This window comes from Protomyctophum bolini (assembly GCF_963924005.1).
Source record: "Protomyctophum bolini genome assembly, chromosome: 15".
NCBI classification, from domain to species: Eukaryota; Metazoa; Chordata; class Actinopteri; order Myctophiformes; family Myctophidae; genus Protomyctophum; species Protomyctophum bolini.
The window spans coordinates 20999930-21020580 of record NC_137876.1 but is presented as its reverse complement, the minus strand read 5'-3'; the positions used below and the strand labels follow the sequence as shown (position 1 = coordinate 21020580).

Genomic DNA, 20651 nt, shown 5'->3' with positions numbered 1-20651 from the left:
TTTGCTGCTTTCCGATTGGCCGCAGTGCATTTACCACACGACATGACTTGCTGTTCTCTCAAAGTGTCCACTTCCTCTCTTGTGACTTGCTGTTCCTTCGCGCTGTACAAGGAGAGCAGTTTGAAAATCCACTACGATATCTGAAGACGTGTGTACAGCTCTACTCAAGTCAATTCAACCAAGAAACTCAACTCAACTAGAAAAGGAAACAACTCAATTCAACAAAACACACAACTCAACTCGATTCAACTAAAAAACTCAACTCAACTCAAATCAAAATGTCAGACGACATTTATGCAAACATCAGAGTTTCTCAACCCAGGAACAAAACACAGCACAGCGCGGACGTATAAATGTAGCAGTAAGACGCCCTGGGGGTAAGAACAAAACCGTTTCTTAATATGGCACAGTTAAGAAGCAGGAGTTAAACTATTATAATCTGGTGGCCGTGAGGTCAGATCAGATGTAGAGTTGCTGGCCAACTAAATATATGCAGATCTAGGTGATGATCCAGTCTTCTCCATGTCACACGCGCCATATATGGAGCGTGTCTTGAGTGTATTCACCTGCAATCAAATTAGCAACGCAATACACGTGCTCTACCTCAATGTATAAAAATAATAATATTGAAAATGTGTCTATTTCCAGGATTTAAGAAGAATGTCTTCAAAGTTGCTGCAGTGTGCGTGTGTCCTCTCCAATTGGCTGTCATCATTGTCTTGGCCATACTCCGTGAGAATCATTTCTTAAACGCTACTGTATCTCCATGTCCCATATTTGAGTCAGGAATAGTGTTGATTGATTGATTAAATACTTTATTAGCACAGTCCATGCCATTCTCGAGATATCTCGTGGAAAGCTATTCAATCCATATATGCCATCCACTTGACTAACAAGATTTGATTAAAGGACCACTTCACCACGTTTCACCACGTTCTTTTACTCAGTCCATGTCTCATATGAGGGCTATGGGCAATTCAGAAACCCGTCCACCAGTGACATCATCGTCAGTCAGATTATATATATATATATATATATATATAACCATATATATAACCATATATATATTATATATATATTCCTGAATAGAGTGCCTGGTGCTGGGAGTCTGGTGCAACGCACAGGGCCTGACCTGGTGAGGGCAGGAGTGGACCTGGTGAGACGTAGGAGGGGCCCGGACAGGAGTCAACCCACAGAGCCTAGTCCGTCCACGCGCCAGAATGGTACCTCCCAGTCCCGGCAGAGTAGTTCAGGAGAGCGGCAGCCGCGCTCGTTATATCCCCAATCATGTTCTGCATCAGCCTGACCTGGCACAGCTGAGCGGCCAGCGCCACATTTACAAACATCCCGCCGCTCTCTCAGTCCTGCTCTCGCCTCTCATCAAGACGGTTGGGTTACGTGCTGGCGGTAAAGGCAGACTCTCTCACATTAACCTCCTCATTTCCCCGTTCTAAAAAGAGCTTCTACATCTTTACCTCTCTCCATAATAGGACGAATAAATACAATTAAAATGAATGTACTTCCAAAATTCCTATATCTTTTCCAGTCAATTCCATTGGCTCCACCACTACATTTTTTCAACAGAATAAAAAAGCTTTTTACAAATTTTATTTGGAATAATAGAAAGCCCAGGCTTAGACTCTCTCTTTTATATTTGCCATATGATCGAGGGGGTTTACAGTTCCCAAATTTGCAGTGGTATTATTGGGCGGCTCAACTACGCGCTTCAATGTTTTGGTTCACTGAAAATGATAAGCCATCCTGGGTCCAAATTGAACTCCTATCCGCAAGAGATCTATCTCTGGATTCCTTGCTATACTCAGCTCCAGTTAAAAACCTAAGGAAAAGTGTGTCTAACCCTTTTGTCATCAATACTATAAATATATGGTTTGAAATCCATAAATTCATGGGAAACACCCCAGAGCTGTCCTGCTTTGCACCGATTTGGGGAAATTAACATTTTATTCCAGCTAGAAGGGATCTGGGATTTAAATTATGGTTCAATAAAGGCTTAAAGAAAGTGGTGGATCTATACGAGAATGGCAATCTAATGTCTTTTGAGGGGCTGAGGAGGAGATATGATGTACCGCAAAACCACTTCTTTAAATACTTGCAAATCAGAAACTTTATTATTACATGTGTCAAAAATACAAAACAACCTCCTTTATCCGTGCTTGAGAGGTTTTCCAAACGGGATTGTTTAGGAAAGGGGTTGGTCTCACAAATGTATGGTATACTAGAAGGGTTTCATAAAGATGACTCGGAGAAAATAAGACAAAAATGGACACAGGATCTTCAAGTGGAAATCTCAGAAATTGATTGGGGTTTAATATGTTCCAAGGCACAAATGCAAACTATTAATACTAGATTAAGACTAATTCAGTATAATTGGATAATGAGAACTTACATAACCCCGGAGAAAGTAAATAAATTTGATCCAAACATTCCTGATTTATGTTATAAATGTGGGGAACATAAAGGTACACTGTTCCACTGCTTATGGGAATGTGAGGAGATTAAAACATTTTGGAGGTCCGTGGTCCATTATGTCTCTCAGATTACGTCAGGTCCAGTTCCTCTTTGTCCTAAATTATGTATACTCAGTATTTATCCATTAAATTGTACACTAAATAGTAATGAAAAAAGAATGACCGACCTCTGCCTGTTACAGGCCAGACGCTCAATTGCGCTATGTTGGAAGAATGTCAATGCCCCTACGATCGGCTTTTGGCTGAGGAATTTAACAACCAGTTTGGCACATGAGAAACTAACTTATGTAATTAGGAAAAATTAGGAGAACGATGGCTTCCATGATTATCGCATTGCAACTTAAAGCTTGGATTCCCCATCGATGATGTCACTGGTGGACGGGATTCTGCACTGCCGCTCTGAGTGTGACCCCATGACCTTTATAAATGTCTGTCACTCACTCACTCACCACGCCCAACCTGCCATGTTGTTTGACTGCTCTTCACACCTGTTTCACCAAAATATAACTATCAGCACAACGTTGAATGTAAAACTCATCAGTTTGTTGATTCTCCTTCTTTACAGATGGTGCATCGATTAAAGACAAAAACATCCTGCAGTCCAACATGACTGGACAGAAATACCAGTTTCAGACCAGCCTTAACAACATGACTGGACAGAAAGACCAGTTGCAGACCAGCCTTAACAACATGACTGGACAGAAAGACCAGTTGCAGACCAGCCTTAACAACATGACTGGACAGAAAGACCAGTTGCAGACCAGACTCAACAACATGACTGGACAGAAAGACCATTTGCAGACCAGACTCAACAACATGACTGGACAGAAAGACCAGTTGCAGACCAGACTCAACAACATGACTGGACAGAAAGACCAGTTGCAGACCAGACTCAACAACATGACTGGACAGAAAGACCAGTTGCAGACCAGACTCAACAACATGACTGGACAGAAAGACCAGTTGCAGACCAGACTCAACAACATGACTGGACAGAAAGACCAGTTGCAGACCAGACTCAACAACATGACTGCACCCGATTAACCCTTTGTGGTGCCTGTACTGTGATAGAGGGGTCAAAGTTGAATATTGACCAAAACCAGTGTCGCGTTTATTCCGGGTGGTGGGCTCATTATAATATAAAGTGCCGACCCAGCTTATATTTGTAACTTCATGTTTGTGTTGTATATGTACAGATGTTGGTGCTATTAAGGAAGTTCACTGCCTATACAGTAAATACTCTGTGTTATATAAGAACAGAAATCCTCTTATCAACCAATTACAGTATCTCAGGGATGTAGATATTAATACAGTCAATTGGGGGGTAAAATGTGTTATACTATACTAATGGAAATGCTTGGTGCTTTCACAGGATGCGCGCCGGATTCTAGTTCATTCTAAAACAATGTAAGGAACAGGAGACATGGCGTTTGCTTTATTACCTAATGCCGCGATCTCTGAATATCTTGTGCTATAATGATTAAGGACAATCAGTTGTGGAAGCTATTGAACTATATCACGGGCCAGACAAGGCAAATAAGGCTTTTTACTGTACACAAGTTTAGTAGAAGTGTGTTTGTACGTGCATGAGTGTGTTATGAGATTATAGTAATAAAATGGCCGAAAATAAGTGATTGTTTGCGAGCCTTATTGCAACTTGGAGGATTCAATGTGTTTGAGTAATATAACGGTGTGTGTTTAAATCACAAATTACCACACCTGTTTGTTACACTCCTTTACGGAGGGTTGAATCAATAGTTAAGCAAAGTTATGAAACAGCAAAGTTTAATTATATCCGTACAACCAGAGTAGAACTCCCACCACGGGACTCAGACAATCAATTAATACAGTTGCAACCACTATACTAATGGCAAGTATTTCATACAGCTTAAGCAACCGATAAGGAACAACTTCAGATATTTACATCCATATCTAAGATCAGTTAGTTTTATGAAAAATGAGAAGTTGAGAAATGAGAAGTTTATGAAAATGAGAAGTTCTGAAAAGTGAAGACATCGCTGGAGGAAGTGTACACACCGTAATGATAGTACAATATTGGCCTATAAATGTAAATTGTAAATGTCTAGCATTCAAGTCTTAAACAAGAGCAGATATATTAATGCTATAGTATCCTATATCATTTGTTCATAGGGTGTTTAGGTGAGTTTACCAGCTGGATATGGAGGAGATGGAAATGAAAATTCACGATGGATTAAAGATGATTGAAATTGAAAATATAAATAGATGTGCATACTAGAATCAAATAACTTTTCCATAGTGTTATTGTTGAGCAAATAATTAACAGAAGATAATAAACAAACTTTACGATAAACTCAAATGATCAAATTTGACTTCAGATAATCTTCTAAATACTTTCAATATACCTTAATTTTTTTTTTTTTACTCAATTCTTCTTTAAAAAAATGTCAAACCTTGGATGAGTTATAAAGACTATGAGGAAAAGAGTTGTCATTAACTTTGCGAACACGTTTACTTCAGTTACTCTCAGTCTTGTTGTTATCGGAGAAAAAAGGCTCCAAAATAGTAAGAGAAGTGAACTGCCATAAACACACGAGAGCCTGTAGAAAGTACAACACTTTTTCTTTTAAGTGAAGGATGCTCTTATCATACATCATCTCCTCACTGTCTTCAATGTTTGTGTTTACACAAAACAGACTGCTGCTCAAAGCCCCAAGATGCTGTAGTGCCAGTCAAATGTTTGTAGAAATAAATGTACCCACTTGCCCTGCTGTGCTACGAAACCTGATATATAGATTTATGTGCATCATCTAAGCTGTGGAGCCACTGGCGTTCTAGCCTGTATGTACAGAGATAAGTCCCCCCTGTTTGTTTGTTTATACTTTGTTTATTTTATTTATAGTTTGTTTACTTTTGTGTTTTTATGTTTTATGTGTTCTGCCCTATGCACCCCCCTGTGAGTGTCTTGAATAAAGTTTGAATTGAAAATTGAATTGAACACTAGATCATAGGAAACGGTATAGCAAACCAATGTTTGCGTTTACACAAACACTCAAAGCTGGCCATTCATTGTCAATGGGATTCAATGTTTGTGTTAAAAGCAGCTATAAGCAATAATATGTCAAAATGTTAATGACCTTTTTTCTTTGTAGGTATTCAGACAGCCAGCAACACTCTCAAAACAATGTTAGTCTCTGTGACACATCTAGCGGCTGCATTCAAAGATGTTCCTATAGAAGCTTTATTTGGTCATTGGTCGGAAAAAAAACCCGGTCAAAATGATGAAGTAGAAATCAGGAAGTAGACAGGCAAATTGACCAATGACAAAGCTTCTAGGAAAATCTTTGAATGCAGATTGCGGGCCCTAGATGTGTCACAGAGACTACATTTTTTTGGGAGCGTTTACCCATTGCTGGCTGGAAAAAAAAATACAAATAATAATAAGAACATTAACATTTTGACATGCTTATAGCTGTTGTGTTTACACAAACCTTCAAAGCTGGACATGGGAGGGGCTAGTGCCTCTCAAGAATGGACCCATAAGGACCCGTAAGCATCCACTTTCTTATAGTTAAACTAACACTCGGGATTTGTGGTGAAAGTAACGTGATTTGATGTCGTCACTCTTCATGGTCTTTCACTTGACTTTTCTTTAATACTTTTGTACTTTTACTCCCCCCCCTCTCCTCTCTCTCTCTCTCTCTCTCTCTCTCTCTCTCTCATTAGCAGGCAAGTATTAGTGCAGCACTAATACTATCTCTCTGTTTCTGGCAAACAGCGCCCCTACTGGTACTCAGTCATACTCGTGCTCATCAATACATACATACAGACATAGGTGAACATATAGGTGAACACGGACATTGCTGGTTGTAGGAGTGGTTGCACCACTCAAAAAAAGACTATACGCTAAGAACATGACTGAACAGACTGACCATTCTGACAAGTTACTGACCAGACTTAACATGACTGACAATATATAACAGAGCGGTTTAGATAAGTTACTGACCAGACTTAACGTTACCGACATGACTGAACTGAAGAGGATTCTTTGTGGTCAGTGATACATCACTGTCTAACATTATATTTTGTTGTTAGAATCCCATGGATTTACATTTGGTGGTGGTGTTATTACATGTGATAACACATGTGAAGACATGTGCTGGCATACAGCCAGACAATGTTATTGTGAACGTATTGTAATGTACGGTACGGGTCTACGGGACCCTGGTGAGCCTAATGACGCGGGTGCACAAGAAGACTTGTGTGGATTTGTGTGTTCCAACTTCCAGGTGGGAATGTTTCATGTTATGTTGCGTCCTACATGTATGAAGGAATGAATTGGCGATTGTAGCCGTGTTTCTTTAGGTTATTCATGGTGGTGAATCTCTGCTCTATGTGACTGTGTTGTGGATGGTTTGTCAGCATGACCCTGCATAATATCGTCGCTGCACTGTGTCTGTGTCATCAACAAAATGTTGAACTTTTCTGTAAAACATCGTTCAACCACTCGCCCAGCAGTCTAAACACTTCTTTACGGGTAGTTTTCATTCATGGGAATCCCTCCAGAGTGGAACAGCATGCTGTATTATGCTTACAATGAGGCCTACTGTTATGTCAAGACTTCATTAGTCATCGTATCGTCTGTTCCGTTTGAGTTCCGTTTACACAGTATACTATATCAATTACAAAAAACTTAAATTGCACTAGCGAGGTGAATTTCCGTTGGCATTTGCTGCTTTCCGATTGGCCGCAGTGCATTTACCACACGACATGACTTGCTGTTCTCTCAAAGTGTCCACTTCCTCTCTTGTGACTTGCTGTTCCTTCGAGCTGTACAAGGAGAGCAGTTTGAAAATCCACTACGATATCTGAAGACGTGTGTACAGCTCTACTCAAGTCAATTCAACCAAGAAACTCAACTCAACTAGAAAAGGAAACAACTCAATTCAACAAAACACACAACTCAACTCGATTCAACTAAAAAACTCAACTCAACTCAAATCAAAATGTCAGACGACATTTATGCAAACGTCAGAGTTTCTGAACCCAGGAACAAAACACAGCGCGGACGTATAAATGTAGCAGTAAGACGCCCTGGGGGTAAGAACAACACCACTTTTTAATATGGCACAGTTAAGAAGCAGGAGTTAAACTATTATAATCTGGTGGCCGTGAGGTCAGATCAGATGTAGAGTTGCTGGCCAACTCCATATATGCAGATCTAGGTGATGATCCAGTCTTCTCCATGCCACACGCGTGTCTTGAGTGTATTCACCTGCAATCAAATTAGCAACGCAATACACGTGCTCTACCTCAAAGTATAAAAAATATATTGAAAATGTGTCTATTTCCAGGATTTAAGAAGAATGTCTTCAAAGTTGCTGCAGTGTGCGTGTGTCCTCGCCAATTGGCTGCCATTGACAGAAAGACAAGTTGCAGACCAGACTTGATGATTGTGATCATGATGATGATGATGATGATGATCATGATGATGATGATCATGATGATGATGATGATTAAGGACAATCAGTTGTGGAAGCTATTGAACTATATCTTAGCACGGGCCAGACAAGGCAAATAAGGCTTTTTACTGTACACAAGTTTAGTAGAAGTGTGTTTGTACGTGCATGAGTGTGTTATGAGATTATAGTAATAATATGGCCGAAAATAAGTGATTGTTTGCGAGCCTTATTGCAACTTGGAGGATTCAATGTGTTTCAGTAATATAACGGTGTGTGTTTAAATCACAAATTACCACACCTGTTTGTTACACTCCTTTACGGAGGGTTGAATCAATAGTTAAGCAAAGTTATGAAACAGCAAAGTTTAATTATATCCGTACAACCAGAGTAGAACTCCCACCACGGGACTCAGACAATCAATTAATACAGTTGCAACCACTATACTAATGGCAAGTATTTCATACAGCTTAAGCAACCGATAAGGAACAACTTCAGATATTTACATCCATATCTAAGATCAGTTAGTTTTATGAAAAATGAGAAGTTGAGAAATGAGAAGTTTATGAAAATGAGAAGTTCTGAAAAGTGAAGACATCGCTGGAGGAAGTGTACACACCGTAATGATAGTACAATATTGGCCTATAAATGTAAATTGTAAATGTCTAGCATTCAAGTCTTAAACAAGAGCAGATATATTAATGCTATAGTATCCTATATCATTTGTTCATAGGGTGTTTAGGTGAGTTTACCAGCTGGATATGGAGGAGATGGAAATGAAAATTCACGATGGATTAAAGATGATTGAAATTGAAAATATATATAAATAGATGTGCATACTAGAATCAAATAACTTTTCCATAGTGTTATTGTTGAGCAAATAATTAACAGAAGATAATAAACAAACTTTACGATAAACTCAAATGATCAAATTTGACTTCAGATAATCTTCTAAATACTTTCAATATACCTTAAATTATTTTTTTTGACTCAATTCTTCTTTAAAAAAATGTCAAACCTTGGATGAGTTATAAAGACTATGAGGAAAAGAGTTGTCATTAACTTTGCGAACACGTTTACTTCAGTTACTCTCAGTCCTGATGTTATCGGAGAAAAAAGGCTCCAAAATAGTAAGAGAAGTGAACTGCCATAAACACACGAGAGCCTGTAGAAAGTACAACACTTTTTCTTTTAAGTGAAGGATGCTCTTATCATACATCATCTCCTCACTGTCTTCAATGTTTGTGTTTACACAAAACAGACTGCTGCTCAAAGCCCCAAGATGCTGTAGTGCCAGTCAAATGTTTGTAGAAATAAATGTACCCACTTGCCCTGCTGTGCTACGAAACCTGATATATAGATTTATGTGCAGGTTAACAGACTCTGAGAACAGCACCATTGCATCACTTTCTAACCCTGCTAAGAGCTCTGTCAGACTATCATCTAAGCTGTGGAGCCACTGGCGTTCTAGCCTGTATGTACAGAGATAAGTCCCCCCTGTTTGTTTGTTTATACTTTGTTTATTTTATTTATAGTTTGTTTACTTTTGTGTTTTTATGTTTTATGTGTTCTGCCCTATGCACCCCCCTGTGAGTGTCTTGAATAAAGTTTGAATTGAAAATTGAATTGAACACTAGATCATAGGAAACGGTATAGCAAACCAATGTTTGCGTTTACACAAACACTCAAAGCTGGCCATTCATTGTCAATGGGATTCAATGTTTGTGTTTGTAAAGGTGTCTGGCAATAATAATAATAAAAATATGTCCCCTAGGGTAGTGGTTCCCAAACTGTGGGCCGCGACAAACATTGTGAAAATAGGCGATCTATAAAAGCTCACAATGCTGAGTGTCTTTGCACCAAACACACTCAGTAGGACCAATTGGCCACTTGTCTGGTCTATGGGGAAGATGGACTCCTCAGTGGGGATACATTGGAGAGAAATGGCCCCTCATGGGCCTAGAGACTAGAGGGTGTGAAGTCAGTCCAGAGCTATCACACATGTATCTTGGTATATAGGCAGGTGGTGGAGTGTGGCATGGATAGGGTTCAGTTATGCTTGTCACAGACATCTTCTTATTCCCGAGACTGTAGTAGTTGTGTGTGTAAAATTAATTTCACATTTACTTTGTGTTTGGTACTGCTGGCAATAACCTTGAGCCCTGGGCTCCAGTCTCGGTCTCCCCATAGAATCCCAATCTAACCTCCCTCCACGCTGTAGCCCTGCTGCTATCCAACAAACAAGCATTTCTGCCCTCCAATGCATGGCTTTTTAAGTCATATGGCAGCCAAGACTATGGACTTTAATGTATGTTTAGGGCACACTAAATGACAACGTAGGATGCCATGTGGCCAACATTGCGGATCCGGGATCCGGAGCCGGTTCCATAGTTTTTTTATTAACGGTTCCCCAAACGGTTCTTATCAATCGTCATTTAGCTCCGCTGTGTCTGTGCATGCATGCATGCATGCAGAGCCAAGTTACAGGGGTGACGTCAGCCCACCTACATGAGTGAGTAGATTAATCTTGTGACTCATGTAGGCGTATTTATTTTGAGATGTTTCCTCAATGTGGACTGGTGCAAGTTGCAACATCCTTTGCAGGAAACTATGGCATTGCATTTATTGCACTTTGCGTCATTTCCCTCTCTGTTAACCACACTCGCAAAGTGCAAACCATGTGATGCCATAGTTTCCTGCAAAGGATGTTGCAACTTGCACCAGGAAACATCTCAAAATCAATACGCCTACACGAACAACGTTAGAAAATAAAGACTACTAACTTCTACAGAGCTTTTTATTATGACTCGACGTCTTTCTGTCTGAATCACGTTAACTATAGAGCCATGAATTAAATAAAAATCAATTTGTCTGCACTTATTTTTACAACTTATAAGCAACTCAACTGCTTTTTATTTGGCTCTAAATTAATCGCGCAACTGTTGAGAGCCCAGCCTTTAGGTGCATATACATACTGTATACCTCCATAGATTGATTACTTTATAAACAGTTTGCAGAAAAAAGCACAGGATCATAGCCTACAGTACAATAACAAATAGATTAAATTAATCTGAACATTAAAGACATTTGTCACCACAACAATATCATTATTGCAATGTGTACTGTATATTTAATATACAGTACAAATTGCAACAATGATATTGTCGTGGTGGCTAGCTGGTGGTGGTGAAGTTTAAATAATAGTGCCAAATCATAATTGTAAAGTGCAAATACAATAATTTAATTTGTGTTTATTAAGTACTTGGTTAGGTTAGTTATAATATAAGCATAAAATGTCAGAAAAAAGGGAAGAAAATAATATTAGGAACCGTTAGGAAACCGGAACCGTTAAAGTCCTAACAAATCCCAACCCTAGTCCGGACCACCCTTTACCTCCTCATCCAACCCCACCTATCATACTCCCCCTCTGCACCCGGTAGAGACTCAGGCCCTCATTTATCAATCGAGTGTAAAATCTGCCACAGATTCGAGTGCAGGTTTCGTAGTACACCCACGTCGCCACGGCATTTATAAAGTGATCGCAAACAGCTGATCCTTCCTTAATTTCGTTCTGACGTTAATAAATGTGACGGCTGAAATCTACCTGGCACGCCCTATGAAATCAAGCCTCGCCCTCGTTTTTGCGACTGAACACATGAAATACGACCTTTGGGAACCATGGAAACCATGGGAAAAAAGTTTCTCCCGTGCCTTGCTGCCCGCCTCACCCACCTCTCTCTCTCACACACACACACTCAGTGATGCATGAGAGATGGCTATCATGTCGTCAAGGCAGTCATAATCAACGTTTATGTAGTGATTTGATCATTGATGAACGAATCATAAACATATGGATGAAGGCTTGCTTGCATGTGTGCTGGTATGTGTTGGCGACGCACGCCGCGGTCCCGTCCTCCCGACCCCGAAAATGATCTCGCTTTTATCTGAACTGTCAAAACTGTCAAAACCTGTCTAAGCACTTATTTAAATGGTGAATGATTAAGCCCCTTACGCCTATAGCCTGCTAGTACTTACGACAAATAGGCAAGCTGTATGCTTGTCATTGTCACTTGGAAATAAAGGCGCGCAGTCCATTTATGCCTTTTTTTTTAAATAATATCATAATCACATATGCCGCATCACCGCATGCGCTCCAAAATCATCTCACAAGTGCGCTCGCATAACAAGGCCAGTAAAGCACTGTTTGATTATTAAGCACAAACTAATACATTGTAAACATGTTATATTCAATATATTGTTTTTAATTGCGTGATTTTAATTACTTGTAAAGTTGGAAATCTCTCTTTTGTTTTTTACATACACATACCGTTGTAACATTTTAGGAGTGAAAACATATGTTTAGATGCCTGTGACAGCGTGTCAGCAGTTCAGACAAGGCTGCTCCGCTTGTGTACGACAGAAAAACAGCGTAAGACAGCTCCCGAGCAGACGTGACTTTTTGTCCTACTCAAGTTCAATTTCAAGCTTTGCCGGAAATGGTAAATGCCGAAAATGTCGGTAATTTCGGCGTGCACCCATATTTTGGCGTACGCACGGTTGATAAATGAGGGCCATAGGTTCTGACTACTCTGCACTAAGAGTAAATAATGCAATAAATTAGTTTTGGGTGGGTGTATAGTCAAAGATGAATTATTTAGTTTGAGCCTAATTTTATCCACAGATCCAAATATATATAATATTTCAATATTGCAATCAGTAGGCTATTAATGTCTATAAACTGACAATATTCTCTGCCACAACCTTCTGAATTACTGCAAATTGTGACTATTAGTTTTGTTGTGTTTTGAGGATATCTTGAAACCTTATTCCAAAAATATATATAAATATTTAGATATTTATTAAATATTTAGTTTAGTTAAATTGAAACTGGTGACTATTTCAGAGGGTTTTAACAGTCACAAACACAATATTGGATTTCACAATTATCTAATTTAGGCTATTTTAATGGTTTTTAGGCCATCTTGGACGCCATCTTGAAGATAACACCTTTCGGGTGGTCAAACTCTGGTAAACTTTTAGTATGTTATTAAGGACACCTAATACTACATAAATCATTTGAGAAACCTTTTGTTACAATTTTTTTTAGGGTAAGGTGCTTTACCCGCCTATTAGTTCATGCAGACATACTCGAGGGGGTTCATGCCATGCTCAAAGGCGCATACTACACTAAAGTGGTTAACATGCTGCATTACTATGTGGGTGTGTAAGTGTGTGCAAGTCCCACACGTATATCTATCTCCCTGCTCTTAATATTTCAGAAGGGTGTTTAATTGTGCCGAGCAGGGAGAAAATGCAGCAGAGCCGAACGGCAAGTTTAATATCACATGTACACTGTATTCTCATGTATTCAATAAATATGGGTAAATCTATTCGTGAGTTGTCTGACTGAACTTACTTTACTCGTTACTGGGAAAAGTAATAATATTACAGTAATATGGAACTATAGTAACTCCGTTACTGCCCAACACTGTTACTGACGTAAGTTAAAAATAAATAATAAGAAGAGCCTGGGCCATGTCTCAATGGTCCAGGCACCTTGGCTGGTAATCCAGTCTGGCAGTGTGCCGCAGGTTCGACTCCCGATCCCGACAGCCTTTACTGCATGTCTTCCCCCCCATCTCTCTCCCCATTTCCTTGTCAGCCTACTGTCTGTCCCTCCATAAAAAAATAAAAAATAAAGGTGAAAGCCAAAAAAAAACATAAAAATAAATAAAAAATAAAATAAGAAGAAATCAGAGTACTATTTCCACCACGGCGATGTTCAATGTGTCACCAATTTACTTCTCCTAATCCGACAGAAACCTTGGCGAAAGGAGGACGCCTGTAATGGTGACAAAACTTGTGTCAGGATCCTCTTATTCCCTTCCCACCAAAAGAAGAGAGAGAGAGAGAGAAAAAGAAACAAGATGACGGAGACAAATCCTTTCACAACGTACAGCATGTTGGGGGCTTTGAAAAATAATGCCAATCATTGTAATAGCCGATGGTATCTGCACAGGGGACACTGGCCTTGATGAAAAGATGCTGCCACCCCGAAGGGAGAATGACAATAGTTCTTAGACTTGAAATTCAATATGGTTTTTTAACCCAATAAAACTGGGGAAGCATCCGTGTCATTTTAGCTTTTAGTGTACGTTCACAAACGTTGTCCTACTTATAAAATTCCCATTGACAGTGAATGGAGAATTTTTTACGTCGTAGCGTCTGAGCAAGTAGATATGGGGCCCTATCTTGGGCGCGCCTTACCCTTTATCCCTAAAGTGTCGGCAGCAAATATATATCATTTCGGGGGGTACTTTACTTGGCACAACGAAAATGGAGAACTACCGATTTAGAAGGCATGCATTTGTAGAACCGGCCTCGTCAGGTTTGAATGGGTTAACCCATTCTGATCGGGAACCCATTTTGGTGTTCAGCATCATGTTATGCTTTAGCTATTGAAAAACAGCAGATCTACAAGCTCATAGCGCGCCACCGAGTGGCGCGCTACGAGCTTGTAGGTCTGCTATTTTTGAAAAATCGAAGAACGACTGACATTTTTAGAATCTGATCTCAGGTCAGAATGGGTTGATCAGACCAGTGTGTGTCCAGTGGAAACCTCGTATGAATCTGATCTCAGGTCAGAATGGGTTAAGGTCCACACACACACACGCGTACACGCACACACCCCTGTGCAGCGGTGCATGGGCGGAACCGTGAAAGACCGCCAGCTGTCTCACACCTCAATAAAAGGGCCAATCGGAAAGGGAAAGGAGAGCATATAATGCACTTCCAATGGGTCGTAGTAATTATACATTTCAGTAGTCAGTTCATCAGCGGATGCAGGTTCTTTCACCAATGAAATGGAACGTTCATTTTAACAGACACGTTACAGCATAATAATTCTATAGCTCTATGTGAAGTCACATCACTGCGCCAAGAGATGAGATGACCGACCGCTGACTAGGACATCGTCGCTGTTGTTGGGCAGAAACCACCCATGTCCATATTCTAACTTTTTTTCTCTCGTGAAAAAAAAGGTAGGCCGTTAAGCCCTACTTGATCACGCTACAGCAGTGGTATTCAATTGGCGGCCCGAGAATAATAAGAGGGCTAATAAAAGTTACAGGTATGGTTGGTGTGTCCGATATTAATTGTGAGATTACCATAATGACGGTAATCATTAAAGGACCACTTTTCAACCCATCTTCATATAGCAGGATAATATGTCTATACAGCTCATTACTGTGCGGAAATATACATAAATCTTCACGTTTGAGCACAAAAAGCATTTTGAGAACCCACACATTTCAGTGCTTCGCGCGCACACTGTGCGCCCCCCCCCCCCCCCCCCCCCCCCCCCCACACACACAATCGTTCTACAGTTGTGGCCCCCGGCCTAATCTAATTGAACACCCCTGAGCTACAGCATTACACAAAAGCATTAAGTAGCCGCCTTCTGGACCTCGATTCTAAATCTCCGTACACTCATTTTGTAAGAACACCACCACAGTCTTGGTCTCTGCGACTTCACGTTGTAAAGTGTTCATGTCGTCCGAGCACGTAGACTTGGACAACACGACACGCTGTTAGCTTGTTTAGAATTGTTCTTCTTGGCAAGCACCGTCATTGTACTACAACAGAGTGTGTGGCTGCCCTGCTGCCATACGCTGTGGTCATGCAGCTAAAGATATAAACGCAGCAACATGCCAGCTGCGTTGATGGGCAACAGTCACAATTACTGTGCAAACACAAGCTGAGCTTACGTTAGAACAGCTTGCATGCCTGCCTGCCTGCCACCATTTTTTATACTTGGCTATTTTTGAATGAAAAATCTTGAAATGTTTTGTAAATCTTTGAATTTACAGTATATATATATATATATATATATTCTTTTTTAAAGCAAACATCTCAAACTCAAATCTTTGATTCTGCGGGACCTTGGAACAACTTGTCTTCGAGATAGGCGACACCATATACATTTTGGGGGTTCATTGACATGAAAGGTTTTGAGCACGACTCATGTACTGTAAAAACAGGAGCCATTAACCTCTCTAGACTTGGTGAAACTGACCCGAGTTAGCTCGGTAAAAGCTTGTAAATCGGCTATTTTTGCCTAATTCGCAGTGAGCACTAACTATGAGACCTAGCAGAACATGTCTGTCACACACACACACACAACTTAAAAAAACGTAACTTAAATAAACGTAAAAAAAACCTAAAGAAAACACACACACACACACGCACACATACACACACTAAAAAAATTACTTTGTACGAGCTGCGTTCGCTTCCCGCGTTTGTGCGTCTTACTTGTGTTCTCCCCTGAATATGGATGGATGCAGGGGCTCAAGTGGTTAAACATGAACTTCTTTGTTATGTGCCGTGGATAAGTCACGCGATGCCACCGTGGTGAGACTTTGCAGTGATTCTGGTAAACCCTGCTTGTCTTATTCAATATGACACCGCCACAGCTGCACGCACCGCGACACACTCAACACGCATGAAGCACAGGAGTTACTCAGGCTGTGTAAATACATGGCCATAAAGACATACCGTAGTTCCAATATAAATGCTAAATGGTGAGTCTTTATCCTAAGCGCTTTAGAATGTGCATTACATGCACCCATTTACGCACCGACGGTGTGTGAAGTATACCTGCATAAACGTCATGCTGTGTTTATCATGTTACCGGGTCATTTTGTTCAGCTGCTTAGTTGCACGGCAGTGTCACGCACCGAGAATACGAAATAGCTCGCCCCAAAAAAAACACAGTCGCTCCGGGCGCAAATCCGGCGACCTCGGATAGGTCTCTATACCCGGTATTCCTTAGCGTAAGCTCAGTAAAACTATTCCTAACCCTAAAAGTATTTCTAATGTTAACCTCAGTAAAAACAAATACAAGAAGCACTGTTTTTAACCCAATAAAAACCGGGAAAGCATCCGTGTCATTTTAGATTATTTGTTGTGTGTTGTGGCTATTCAAAAAAATTAAATTAAATAGCAGATCTATGTACATCTGCTATTTTTTTTAATCATTTAGTCGGCAGATACAAATGGGGGGAGAGTAATCTTTGGGGTGAGCCTTCGGGCTACCATCTACAAGCATCAAATCAAGGATTTTTCTCTCGATGTCTCGATGTCGAGTCCTAGACCTCGACGTGAAGCTCGGCATCGGACCCGGACATCTGGCACAGGTTTGGGCTCTACTCTAGCTAGCATGTCAAGGTCGCTAGCAGGTTACCGCTAGCAGCAGCAGCAACACAACGGAACGGGAACGGGAACGGGAAAACCCTCCGATTTCACACTGGGTGCTTATCAGGCACGCAGGGCTCCGTGCGGCTGGGAGAGAGGCCTGCATGTCGCCGAGGCCCTCTCTGCCAGAAGACATGCATGAGAACTCGCACCTTTTATCTTGAGGCGCAGTTCTGCCGCGTCCCGCTCGCTACTCAACTACTATACTGCTCAGTATGTGGAAAAAGTACTCACATTTTTTTACGGGTATATTTTAAAGGACCACTTCACCACTTTTCAAACTATCTTCATATAATAGGTCCTCACTAATAATCATGAAAGAAATGGTGCAATTTCTTTCTACTCAGTCTGTGTCTCATATAGGAGGGCTGTGGGCAGTTCAGAAACCGTCTTCCAGTGACATCATCGACGGGGAACACAAGCCAATGGAAACGGCGGGCTTTCTAGTCCTGAAAAATTGCAATGCGAAGATGGAAGCCATCGTTCTCACGATAATGAAAATGAAAATTGTTAAAAACAATCTGCCTAATGATGATGTCACTGGAAGACGATTTCTAAACTGCCCACAGCCCTCCTATGAGACACAGACCGAGTAGAAAAAAATCGTGCCATTTTTTCATGATTATTAGTGAGGAACTATTATATGAAGATAGATTTAAAGGTATCCATACTGCAATGTATAGAAACACTTACAAGTTACAAGTAAAAGTCCAGGTAATAAAACGTTACTCGAGTAAAACGACAAAAGTAGTGACGTCAAAATATACTTTTAAGTAGGAAAGGTAAAATTACTCATTGTATGTCAAAAGAAGTGTTACATGACAACTATATACAAGATAATCTTTTAAAATGAGCAGATCTACAAGCTCAAAATACGTCACAATGCAATGTGCTGTACATTGCGCGCGCTTGTAGATATGCTATTTTCAAAAGGAGCTTGTAGGAATGCGGCTGAAGTGGTTGATATGTGTAAATAGTAACTTAGGTTTTCAAATAATCGTAGTAAAGTAAAAGTACAATGTTTGTCTCTGAGATGTAGTGGAGTAGGCCTACATATAGTACATTGGAAATACTCCAGTAAAATACTTGAGTACATTTGGAGTACTACTCCGAATCAAGAGAGCTCTTCAATATTGTATGTCACTTGCTGTCACATGTTCTTTCAGAGCGAAAGATTTTAACAAAAAATGTTGGTCCCTGGAAAAACATATTTTCAGATGGGGGTCCGCAGACAAATACAGATAATTCTGGGGGTCCTTGACATGAAAAGGGTTGAGCACCACTGACATAGAAACATAGGTTTTCGATTCCCGCTCGGGACGCTGTGGGTGCTGGCGGCGTGTTTCCTCCTCCGCGTCATCAGTGCCCAAACCCAGAAGGCGGGGTTGGCGAAAGGGCCTTTCTGTGTGGAGTTTGCATGTTCTCCCCGTGTCCCCTAGGGTAGGTACCCTCACAAAAAACATGCAATCCTGGTCACTAAAATGCCTCCCTCTGGCCAGCCGGGGCGCCTGATGGGAGGGGAAAGGAACTGGTTGGAATAACGTGTTCCTTCCATGCGCTACGTCCAACCAGGGAAACTCCCCCCTGTCAGGTGTAAAGGAGCAACTTGGACACTCAGGCATAAAGGAAGCATGAGTTCAAGTCCGTTGCTCTCCCCTTGTCCCCATATATGGGGACTAGGTTGGTGGAGGGTGTGTAGAGCCCAGGATCACATTAGATGATTGACACAGGGGTGAAAAATTGGTTACAAAATCGTGGGATAAAAAAAATATTTAAAATAATCGGCCTCAGGTCTAAATGGGTATAAGCTCCGGTCTCGATTCCACAGCGTGATGTGATGTGCTGTGTTCCCCACGGTCCAAAAGAAGTTATGCAACAGAAACCTAACACAACACGCAACACGTCAGCATGTCGCCGTGATTAGCGCTTGGCCGCCTGCGTCAGTGTGACCGATTTGCATTCGGGAAACGCCGTAATTGTTCTGCCCGAACAATATCACTAAGTGTTTAAATTGGCGCTCTTTGCATCGCCGCATGAGTCTGTTCTCCAACCACCTGTCCAGCACATTGGAGCTGTTGCTGCTGGGACACTTCTCCTTCTAAGCCAACAATATCACGCACGCACGCGCGCACACACACGCACACACACACACACACACACACACACACGCACACACACACACTCTCTCTCTCTCTATCAGAGGGCTGTGGACTGTGGAGCTACAGCCCCCTGATGTCGTGCTGATCCACCTGTTCGTTTCACACCCAGAAATGGCAGCAGGCAAACCAAGCAGCATGGATCTAACAATGAAATGGAAAAAACACGGCAAAAAAAACACGGGAAAAAAACACTAAAGGTTGTCTCTGTTTGTATTGCCATAGTTGTGTGAGGACATCTACAGTTTAGGACTTACGTTTTACCTTCTTCTTTTTTTTTATTATTCAGCACTTGCCATAGCACGTATGCAAATTGCAAAGGCTAAAATTATTCCCAAAGGGTCCTTGAGGGAGTTCCAGGGGGTCCCCATAGCTAAATGATAGTTTGAAAGCAAACGAACCCTTATGGGTTTGTAACTCCAAACAGACCCTAACGGGTCCGTTCGGTTCCATTTGTACACTCTCAGAGTTAAATTAACAGTGATTTTACAATATAAATGTGGGTCCCAGAGATAGAAATGCCATTAAATAAATGGAGGTCTGTAGACTAATACAAATGTGCATGTCAAACTAGGGGTCCTTGCATTTAAACGGGTTGAGAATCACTGGTCCCTGGAATATCTTTTCAAATGGGGGTCCGCGGGCTAATTAGTGTCCATTTGGGGGTCCTTGGCATGAAAAGGTTTGGGAACCACTGATTTAGATATTATGTAGACATATACCATTCTATAGTGTATACTTATAGACAGACAGATATTCTACAGTATAGGTTTGTAGCTTACTTATGATCCTTGATGACTATTTCTATGTATGTGATGTATCACCATGTGTTGTTCTTGCTTACTGTAAATCGCTCTGGATTAAGAGCGTCTGCTAAATGCCTAAATTGTAAATTGTAAATGACTAAGCGTTAACCCCAAAGCCTGGGTTGTACGTACTGTATTGCGCGCCCGTACCGTATACGTGCAGAACATGTTAGAAGGACAGCTGGGTCTGAAATCTTTTGATTTAAACTAAAGGCATGCCTTGACCCGAAAATAGTCGATCTACGAGTGGTTCAAAGGATGGACATTCTGCCCAGACTTACACTGTGATCTTTTTCATATCCATGTCATTTTATATCCGTCTGCTATCTGTACAAAGCCTGATGCTGTCTGTCACACACACGCACGCACGCACGCGCGCACACATGCGCGCGCACGCACGCACGCACACACACACACACACACACACACACAGAGCGGGGTCAAATGATCATCGGCCTGCAATCAAAGCCCTTACGTCAAAGGTCAAATGTAATATACAGAGAGAGA

At 41.0% G+C, this 20651-nt stretch overlaps 1 protein-coding gene and 1 long non-coding RNA gene across 2 annotated transcripts in view; one reads left to right on the top strand and one right to left on the bottom strand.

Annotated features, from left to right (window-relative positions):
* LOC308330083 (disks large-associated protein 2-like) overlaps positions 1–20651 on the bottom strand; it is a gene marked incomplete at its 3' end in the record, with an annotated part of 287323 nt that overhangs the window by 238172 nt on the left and 28500 nt on the right.
* On the top strand, positions 252–3247 carry LOC308330086. The gene is made up of 3 exons (XR_013965437.1): positions 252–377; positions 649–732; positions 3055–3247. It is a non-coding gene; the product is annotated as an uncharacterized lncRNA (long non-coding RNA).